The following is an 11,610-nucleotide window of genomic DNA, read 5'->3' as shown; positions in this document are numbered from 1 at the left end:
AGATTTGTAGCTAAAAAGAGGGTTTAGGAAGTAGATAAATGGAAGTAGTGCATAAATGTAAATTTAAGGATTAAAAGGGTTAAATAACAAAAATTTGAAAACAACAGTACATTAAAAACTGGCAAAAATTCATTTGGCAGGACATTACAACAATTGTTAGTTGAATGTCCCCTTTTATTCAAAACGTTAAATACTTAAAATATCAATATAATCAAATATATGTATCAACAGTTATATGGAGTTTCTGTTTAATTTTTTGATCTTTTAATAATCATTTGAAAGTGTAAAGTAAAGAAAATTCTAAAAAAAGAATCTGGCGGATGATCTGTAAATGTGTTTTTCATAGAATGTGTTTTTTTTTTTATTAATTCTTCAGTACTGGGTACCGTATATTGTGTTACACAGTGGGAATTTGCTAATCTAATTATAAAAGTTTCATTAAAAGTAGGATAGTGAATACACTGAATGTGAAATACAGTACGTGAATGGTAGGAAAGATAAAGGTGGATAGATGGAGATTAAGTAAGGAACAGATGCAGAAAAAAACACAAGAAAAGGGTGAGTATTAATAAATTGAAACGGGTGGATATTGGACTGGCATGTAGCACCACTCCAACAGAAGGAGAGGGGGATGAAGATGAGTGGAGACAAACGGAATGATGGAGATGAAGTTGTACTCTGAAGAGCACAAAACGGACAGGAAAGAGGGGAGGGATGCAGGAAGCATGGATGGAGGAATGATGGAAAACAGATTGATTGAAGCTGGAGTTTGGAAGGATTCACCGAGATACTTCAAGGACAATTAGAAAAGACAGGTGAAATATAGATAGATAATCAGCTTACACACACATGTATGTGCTTAATCACTGTTTTCCACAACATGCTCTCTGCCTAACAAACTTTAATTGATGCTTTAATTGCTCGTTGACACGTAATTACATAGACGTGTCTTGGTGCAGAGTGAGAAATTAAACAGGAGAAACCCTGACAAATGTTTGCAGGCGGACACTGGCCACGTAAATTGTGATGAACAGTGGAGAGGCATGTTTCTCATCAGGACATTTCCCACAAAAGGTAATGACCATTTTAGTCAAATTAACATAATGTATACAGAAACATCAGCGGTTAAACCATTGTAAAGGTGTTTTGTTTGAAATCTACTACAAGACCTCGGGCACAGGATCTTCTCAGAGTGATGCGATATGTCCTTTTCCAGAAATTCATACTGTACTGTACTGTGTAGTCTCTGCTACTGAATACAGAATTACATTATTTATTTTCAATTATCTCAGTTTTTTGTTGTGTATATATATATATATATATATATATATATATCGGTATCTGCGTTAATAATATTTTTCAAATATACATTCATCAGAATCATTTATAATACCAAATAAATGATTCTGATGGAGGAATATTTTAATAATAAAAACGGCCGGTCAACGAGCGTTGGCGTTGCACAGTTTGTCCACCAGAGGACGCTCTACAACGCCCCTGCTGTTCAAAGGACTTTAAGTTTCATGTCTTAAGTTTGTATTTTATTTTTTAGAACTTTAATATATGTTTGGGTCCCACTGTTCTGTTGTGACAATAAAACATATTATAACATTATTTTAGTAAGAACTCATGAATAACTACAAATAATTAAAGTTAGGGAAATCTGTTTATGTTTTGGATTTTTTTTTTTAATATATATTGGCTTATATATCTTCATGTCGGATTTTTAAATAACAAATGTTCTTATCGGTATTGGCCTTAAAAATCTTTTATCAGTTAGGCTCTAATTATAATATTATTATTATGATTATTATAACTGATGCATTAATGTGTAAAAAAAAAAGAAGAGAAATGCCAAATACAATTATCCTGAGTCGAAAGTGACACAGTCACAAAACTATTAGAATCGAATCAATATGATTAAAATTAAAAAGCAGCAACAAACACATTTGACCTTTTTTGGCTTTTTTTCCCCCTGAAAATAACAAACAATAATCAAAATAGTTGCCATTAGTTTTCTGCCAACTAATTGAACATTTCAGCGTCTACTATTAAATAGTTCAATCCATAACAAATATTTCCCTCTGAATTGTACAAATATAAGGGGGCAGGAAAAGAAAATGCTCAAGTGTAGTAAAAGTACCTCAAAATTGTACTTAAGTAAATGTATGTTTTAAACATTTTACATTAGCATCTGTGATGGACTACCAAAGCTCTCTATCCCTGCACACATTAGGCTGGGGGGGGGGGGGGGGGGGGGGGGGGGGGGGGGGGGGGGGGGGGGGGGTACACCTTGGATGGACTGCCTGGCTATCAGACACTCACATTCACACTCTCAGTTCACAACTAGAGGCAATTTATAGTTATAATTTACCTAAACTGCTTGGTGTCAGTCTGTGGGAGAAATAATGGGAGATAACGCAAACTCAAGAAACTGTAATCTTATATACTCATTTATCTATGTACATTTTAGACTGATAACGGTTGGATCTTATGCTCATGTAATTCAACGGTCAAAATAAAGGAATAGTTATTGTTAGAAATACACTCATTTGCTTCTGTCCTGATAGTTAGATGAGAAGATTAACACCACTCTAATACTTACACTGGAGCCAGCAGCCAGTTAGCTTAGCATAAAGACTGGAAATAGAGGGAGACAGCTAGCCTGGTTCTCTGCAAGGGCAACACAATCCACCTGCCAGCACCTCTTAAGCTCTCTAATATCTCGTTTGTTTAGTCTGTACAAAAACGAAGTGTAAAAGCAAATATTCACAATTTACTGTTATGGATATTTATGTGCTGGTCTAATTCCTGGTAGGGACCAGAAACTACCTGGAGTCTTTGCTGGTAGTGTGGCATCTGGTCCTTCAGTTTTTGTACTGACTCAAACAGTATGATTAGACATGTTGATTAGTGATCTTCGTAACCTGTTTTCTGTCATTATGCTAAGCTAACTGACTGCTGGCTGTAGCTCTATATTTAATGTGTAGTGAATATTTGTAAATACCACAGAGGGCAAAAGAGAGAGTGTTCATGTATCTCCCCTTACATTACAACAGTAGGCTCCTTATTTGTGTAATCATTATCCTTCTTTTTATTGCCAATCATGTGGCCGCATTTAATTTCTGATGCCGCCTATTGTTTTGACAATTTTGATTTTTGACAGCTCTTCTTTGAATTATCTACCAACAAACTGTCCAGGCCGGGCAGACTTTAAAATGTTTTTTTTAACCATATGGATCAAGTTTTATTCAGGAGTGTGGAAGATTGTAGAGACAGGAGTGTGTTTGGTGTTTTTTTCCGGCAAATAATGCCTGCAATAACACCCGTTTGTGGCAGGTTCTGAGAAAAGCCTCTGACGTGCGACTGTTTTTTGACTAATTGTGTGTTTAGCCACATGTGCCCTTCATCCCATGTGCTTTCACCCCTGCTGGGAGAGCTCACACAGACACACATACACACAAACTCACAAAAACACACAAATGCACATAGGCTTGCTGACCGATGCACGCTCTCTGTGTCAGTCTCTCTCTCTCTCTCTCACACACAGAAACACAGATAAATTCCCTGGAGGCCAGGTGGGGTCTGGCTGGGACAGCGATGGACACATGCTGGGATCAGAGCAGCAGTGTGTGATTCACATTTCTGTTTCTCTCTCTTTCAATCTCTCGCTTCCTTCTTTCTCATTGACACCCCACTCCCACCTCTTCCTGCTCTGTTTACCCTCTGTGTCTTTGACAACCTGAGTATTTCAAATGTATTCTGCACACAGTCTCATCAGAGTATACTGTTCCTGAACCTATAGGCAATTAGATATTTGTTGTCTCTCCCTCTCCTTCAAAGAATCACGTCTTTTCAGTCTTGATCCTACACTCCTTCTGTTCTCGTTTCATGTAGCTTGCTGGGTACCAAACTCTTCATTACTCTAATTTAGAGAGCATGCCGCTCCCCTAATGGCCTCGGGGGTCTGAAGAATAACAAGTGCTGTTTCATTTTTAATTCCGTTTAGACTTTACCTTTGTGTCATCCCTCCTCTAGCTCTTCTGTCCATCTTTCCATCAATTTGGATCCCATTTGATGTCCCTTCACCAAAAGCTACTAAAAGATGGCTCTAACCATCTAACCTTTTTTTGAGTTGACGGGGGAAGGATGTGAGTTTTAAAAGCATACCACAGTACCACATCTAGTCCCTATATTTTATCGCCTGAAGCAGGCATCCACCAAGTGTTTACATGGTTTACTGTTATTCATGCACTTCTGAATGTGTACTTACTTAACCCTATTGTTTTCTGAATTAGACAAATCTCCATGGTTACCGAGGCAGCGGAAAGCAGGTGGAGAGCCCTTGAGGATGCATTAGGACCTTCTTGTGAGGTGAATAGGGGTTGCATCTGAGCTGTAAGATAAACTTTGCATCAGGTCTGTCTCAAGGGCCTGGAATCATCATCAGCTCACTACACATCTAAGTACTACATGCATATAAAGTTAAATAAAACTGTGATGAAAAGTGAAGTTCAGTGAGGAAGAAAGCTACTTTGAAAGATACATGGATATTTTTATTTTTGTTTTATTTACTTGGTAAAAACACACATAAAGAGTAGATTATCAATAACTGAAGCAATATAAGCTTGTAATGATACGTGGCATGAGAAGGACAAGAAGAGAACAAGAAATTACAGCTGAAAGAGCGACAAATGAGAAAGGTCACTATGGTTAACACCGTTTCTGAAAAAAAGAATACATATTCAAATCTTTCTATAGCAGTACTTCTATAGTGCATTACTGTAAATCAGGCTTTCAGAGCAGTGGGCACTAAGCAGCTGTATAGTAACTTCTATTCCGTCTGGATGGTAGTCTGACAATGACAACAGATAACTGATATTGTCTTGGTTAAAATCAATAAAGCTTTAATGGTGGAATATGTAGGCTAATACTGTAAGCTATAGTAAGCTGCAGTCCAAAATACTGGAGAGTCGTCTCCCCCCGCCTCCTTCCTCCCCAGACTTAAAGTTCGAGGCGGTTGCCAGGCAGAGACCGCAGCATCCAACAACTAGACGCTTGTCTAACATAGCCAGACATTACTCCACAGCACAGCGGAGTAGCTAACGTTAGAAGCTGGCTATGTGACAGTCATAAAAGCCCGAGGTCACACGGAGCTCTGTACCCAACTGACAGACACACATCCTCGTCTTAGAATTACAGTAGGAACCGCTAAAAACACAACAACCTCGCCGTCCTCTGCACCCGACGGACAGACATACTTCCTGGGTTAGAATTAGCTACGATAGGAGCCGCTAAAAACTACCTTGCTGTCTTTTCCATCCGACTGAAATACACACTTTATTTACTTACATTTGCTAAACACACTGCCAACTCATTGTCGTCCAACTGGCTTAAAATAACTCACTGTTGTCGGTTATGGCAGCTGAACAAGCTACACGTTGTAAACTTGCCTGGGCGCTATTGCACAAAACCAGGATAAGGGATTAAGCCGGGACATTGCAGTTATCCTGGATGTATTTAGCCTCGACTTGGTTGCACAAAAGCAGAAGCACCTAAATTACCATGGAGATTTATTCTGTGTAGCTAGCCTCCTCCTGACCAGGCTAACAGCCAGGATTTATTAATCCTGGAGCTTTTTATGTTCAACATAAGGTAAAAACCACTGCTGTTCATACCTTATTATATTAGCCTGCATTAAAATACAACATGTTCATGTTGCTGTTTAGTAAAGCCCTATTACTTAAAGTTGTGACCATTATTTTTATAACTATGCATGTGACAGTACTGCTATACTGCTGTATGCTGTTCACATCGTTAAAAATTATGGTGAATAAATTACAGCAGTTGTTGAAATAATTAGAAAAGGCTGATACAGTTGCAAATGTGTTTGAAATAAAGTCAGTAATGAAGGACAATAAATAAAGTGTTATACACGTGTTAGGGGTTCTAACAATTGCAGAGTGGTCAGGGAAAAATTCAACTTTAATTATTTTAGTTGATTTATTTATTTTAGTATTCTTTAACAATGGACCATGTATGTTCCTCTTCCATTTGCACGGTATTTGGCATTCTTAGCACAAATTGTGTGTTCTCTCCAGTGAACTGGGACTAGCATTTGGGAGGATTGAACAAGTAATTCTAGTCTTAGTTCACTGGACCAGTGACCAGTATATTGTTGAGGCTAATGTACAGATACTGTACATTCATGAAATAACAGGGACAGGACACCTCAATGATTTTTGACCTTATGTATTGCTGGGTGGTAATAACTGATGAATACACTGTGTTACAGTCATGTTTACAGTGTACATTATATCCATCACTTAATTATCATTATTGTTTCAAGATTTCAGAGTCCATCTTCTTCAATGTCTTTCTTTTCTATGCCCATATATATATTTATGTGTGTGTGTGTGTGTGTGTGTGTGTGTGTGTGTGTGTGTGTGTGTGCGTGTTCGTGTGTGCGTGTAGAGATGGAAAGCCGTGAATACACGTCAGTGTGTGTTTGCATGTGTGTGTTATGGAAGAATACATATACTATGCGTTACGCCAGCCTTAATTTTGCCCTTATATTAATCTAATGCAAGTTAGATTGTTACACATAGCATCATTTATTCTAAGCCTCAAAAGTTTGCTACCTAGGCTCACTCTAAATTAAGAGCCATATTTCCATGGTAACAATCAGTGACACCTGCAGACCAGTGGCGCTAAATGACAAATAAGACGAAGTTCTGGCTCACAATGTATGATTTTCTGAAATTGTGGGATGCACAATGAGAAGGTTTAAGATTGCAATAAGTTGGGTGTCTGCTATGCTACGCCCATATGCAGAGGCTCAGTCCTCAAAGCAGCGGCTACAGGTTCGGTTCTGAGCTGCTGCCCTTTGCTTCATGTCATTCCCCTCTCTCTCCCCTTTAAAGTCTAAGCTGTCAACAATAAAGGCCTAAAAATGCCCCAAAAATTACTTTTAAATAAAAAATCTATTTAATTTTGGAAATATACATCAGTAAGAAGATTGTCAGTTGTTTTCATTTGTCGAGTGAAACTATTCTGAGCCCGACTGACGAGTTAGCACTGAGCCCTGACACATTAAGAAGCCACAGCAGATATATGCTACGATTAAGACTTCTCGTTACTTCCACACAAAACCCTCGTCCTCTCTCAGCTTTGTCTGCACCCTCTGCTCCCTTTGTCTATCCTTGTCATTTTGCCTTATAATTTCCTCCGTCCTCCTCATTCCCCTCCTCACTCCTTTTCCCCCTCATCCACCGTTGTATTTAGGCATCAAATTGGATTTCAGCGTGAGAGGCTTCTCCGTTTTCTTCAGTAACAGATGATTGAATTAAGTAGCTTAAAAAAACAAGGTTTTAACATGAGGTTGGGGATGGGATTTTAAGGGGCTACAAGAGGATTAAAAGGATGCAAATGAATGTAGACACTGCAAAGTTATTGGTATTTACAAAAGCTAATTATAGGTTTACAATCCCAATAGAGTATCTATACACTGGCAATTTTCTTCAACACGGAGCAGGAAAGACAGCAAGGAATAGGAAGAGCTCGCAGACGAGGGATCCGTTACAGAGGCGGGCATGGGGCCCGTCCAATTGTTGCTTGTCAGAGAGGGGGAGGCAGAACTGAGGCCTTACTATGGCAGACGCTGCCAAATTAGTTGATCCACATCCAACAAGATCAACTGTCAATTCTATCAACGGAATGTTTAGCCAACTGAGTCTGGAGGATACATACTTTGCTTTACCATTACATTTACAGGACATGTAAACTGTAATGCATGTACAGTAAATGCATCAAACATGTTACAATATTCGTATAGTTTGATCAATCAACAGCATACTCTCTCTATGTTTACAGATAACCCCATCGTGGTGGGAGGGGCCCTGTGCTGACTGACCAGCAGGAGTGGCCAGTGGTAGAAATGGTAAGGAAAATGAAGCAGGCAATTGAGGAGAACAGTGACACCTTTGCCAGGTCAGTCAGGTACTCACACCTTCAATGGCAAGGTCTGATGACATCATTGGTGTGCATAATAATTAGCCATATGGATTTACCACTGAAAGAGGAGAACATAACAGCATTGGATAAGAGACTGCTGCAGATTAAAGTACACAAACAGGCAGTTGCCAAACAGCCTGTCATTACACCTATGTGTGTTGTGTGACAGGTCATTGATTGTAGTTCATGTATTGTCAAGTCTTGTTTGCACTTTGTCTGTATTTGTCCATGCTGATGTTTCTGTCCTCATTTGCCATAACTGTATTATTGTCTTAGTTGTCCATATCTGTCTAGTCCATGTTGATATCCTGTACAAATGTTTCAGTCTCGACGTGCTGTAACCACGTTAATATTTTATGTGTCTGCAGAAGGGAAACCTCCTGGAAACCAGTTTTTGAACTGAGTCAGGCCCTTTTAAATTGTAACTTAATGTGATTTTTAATTTTCCTGTATACTAAATGAAATGAAGGTCCGTCACTTCAACCTTTACTTCTCTGCCTATCCTTCATTTCACATTAACTCTTTGTAGTTTTTTATTTCTTGGAATAGAAGCTTCTCGTTCAGAGTGTGTGCTCTCTCTTTCACCTACAACATCCTAATCGCTTCTGGTGGATCTCATTTCCCCTTAATTCCTTCTTGTCCCAATGGTTACCTGATGCTGACCTTTTGTTTCATATCCTGCCTCATGAATTAAAGGCATCAACTCACACAACACACAAACAGGTGCACATTCCACATAAATAAACACCTTGACGACATGTATGAGTTGACTGCAATACCTTTTCCTAACCTTTTGAGTTGAGTTAAAGACACATTTTTTAATACATTGTGGTGGTTGTTTGTCTTTTCCAGCCAGCGTATCCATCTCATATGTCCAGGAGTCTCTGTTGTCTCCATCCGTTTGTCCAACACATGCGTAAAAGAACAACAGAGCACAGCTAAGTAAACATGGACCACTGTGTACTATTGTTCAACATACATTTGTGTACATACACAGCAGTTCACTTTTACTTCTGGATGCTGGATGAAGTAAACAACCCAAGTTAGCCCTCCGAGCTAATGCATGCAAACTACTGTAGCCGAGGGGAATAAAATAAAAAAACAGGGGCTCTGTGGTCTGAACCAGCGTGACCCAAAACTGCTCACACACTTCTATTAACTCCCATATTGACAACGGCAGTGCATAAGGCTAGCTTCACTTCTTCCGTTTCTACCCTTCAAAAACCCAACTTAAATTCACAAGGCAAAGAAAAAGAAGAAACTTTATTATTCGTCGCATGCAATCGTACAGTACAACAAGCTCTGCATTTAACCCATGCTAAACTTTAGGAGTAGGGGACAGCCACATACAGGGTCTGGTGAGCAGCTTGGGGTTCAGCGTCTTGCTCGATGATACTTTGACATGAGGAGGAGCCTGGGATCGAACCACCAATCCGGTGGTTGAGGGCAGACCTGCTCTACCGCTGAGCCACAGCCCAACCCAATAAAACAACTTACACTATACCCTGATGACATTTGTTTGCGGAACCCTACATATGAATCGAAAGCCAGAGACTATATTGTATTAAGTTGCTGTGAGCTGTAAATTCACCACGGCTAAGCCGAAGGCAGAAGTTAAATGAAGAGTAAAAAAAGGCATTGTCACCAGAATGTAATTCCATTTACTTACTTGTCAGTTCAAGGTGAAGATTTCCACTCTAACATAATGCTGGAAATTTTAATGAATAGAAATTCATCATATTTTATTTCTTGTATTCTGTGAGTAAAATCTGAATCTGCAACGTAGCCAGTAACCTTTCTCTGTCAGGTAAATGGTATCCAGTAGTACAATGTTTTTCTCTGTAGAAATATACAGTCAGTCAGTAATATACAGTTGACTTGCATAGTTTGTAACTACTTTGGAGGCCTTCTGTAAGTTATTTTGGGGTGCAATGAGTTGGAATTGTAACTTGTTCAATATTTTTCACATCTAATTATTGTTCAGAAGTCAGGGCCCAAAAAAGAGTAATGTCTCGAGAAATACCACAGGCCAAGCAATCGGCTCGTTCCAAACAGGCATGTTTTGAACCGGTACTGTACTAGTTCTAGCACTAATATTAACTAAGGGTACAGAACAAGGCTTCAGGATGTTCAAGAGGTTTAATGGGACGGCGAAAGTACTCCGCACATCTTTTCAAATTACCTTCCTAATGGCCAGCTTGTCAGGCAGCCTCGTCTTTGTGGAGAAAGAAAGGACAAGTGGGGGGGAGCGATCCATTCTCTTCCTTGTCATAGCAAAATCTCCCATTCGTCTCTTTATATGGGACCTTTGCTGTCTTTTATTTTAAGTCCTGCTGCTCAAGAACATACTGCTCAGATTCAAATGGTAGAGAGGCCAGCTGTATTGTGGGCCTGTCAATCGTTTGTCTGCACTCTTTCAGAGTTGCCTCACTAAGCTTTAATAGGCTTTCCCATTAAGTCTATAGTTAACCATCATTCACCTGAGTCATCAGTAGGAGGTCAAAGACTGGATAAATTACTTTTTACTAATTGCAAGATTACATCTTCGAAATCATTGCAGACTTTTTATATTTTTTTCATACATTTTGTCAAACTGCTTTATTTCTGAATTTTCAGTCAGAAAGAAAAATGAAAATATGCTGCGTTCAAAAGTTTGACTGTTAAAATATATTCAACAATGTCCTGTTTTTTGGGGATTAAAATGGTTTGTTTTAGAAATTGATCCATTGCATTGACGCTACATTTACTCAAGTACTGTTGACTTTGTCCGCCATCGCTTGAATGAAAGCACATTAGGAAGAAATTCTTTAAACCTCATGTTGTCCTCGGGTCAAATTGACCCGTTTTTCTATATCAATATTCTTTTTAATTCCCGAAAATAACATGATGATTTGGCAAGTACAAATCTATACTTGGATTAATTTAACTGTAAAACTAAAGTTGATAAGTTAGTGTTACGTAGTGTTGAAAACGTCAAAAAAGTGACGGACATTGAAAAAAAAAGCATTAAAAATTTTTAAAAAAGGAACAAAAACGTAAGAAAAAGTGAAAAACGTTGATAAAAAGCGTCAACAAAGGTGTTGATTTTTTACATCGAGCGATATGCAGTGTCAATTCGGTCACCAGCAGCCATGTTTTGGTTGAGTTTGCATCTGGAGGATTTTTGATCAGTGGTTCTTGATGCCCTATTATGTGGCAAAGTTGCCACATGTCAAGGTGTTCTCGGAGGACCTAAAGATCAGAGCTGTAATTGTAGGTTTATTTCACAGTGCTCGCCCGACGACTCCAGCACAACCGTAGAACTGCTGGCTGAAGGATGAAATGGCCCAGCTCAAAATGCTGAAGCATACTGCTCCCGGCTCAACCAGGACGTTTCATAAGATCTGCAGTGGTGGAAAGTATTTTGAGGTACTTTTATACTTTATACTTCTACTGCTCCATACATTTCAGAGGCAAATATAGTTCTTTTTTCTTTACTACATTTATTGGACATCTTTAGTTTTTAGATTATTAATGAAAAATATGATCTTAAATTAAATGATCAAGTAATATAGATTAAACTGCCCAGCAGTTGACACAGTAGTATAAATTAGCTCC

Source organism: Etheostoma cragini, chromosome 5 (genome assembly GCF_013103735.1).
Source record: "Etheostoma cragini isolate CJK2018 chromosome 5, CSU_Ecrag_1.0, whole genome shotgun sequence".
NCBI classification, from domain to species: domain Eukaryota; kingdom Metazoa; phylum Chordata; class Actinopteri; order Perciformes; family Percidae; genus Etheostoma; species Etheostoma cragini.
Note: the sequence above shows the minus strand (reverse complement) of the source record.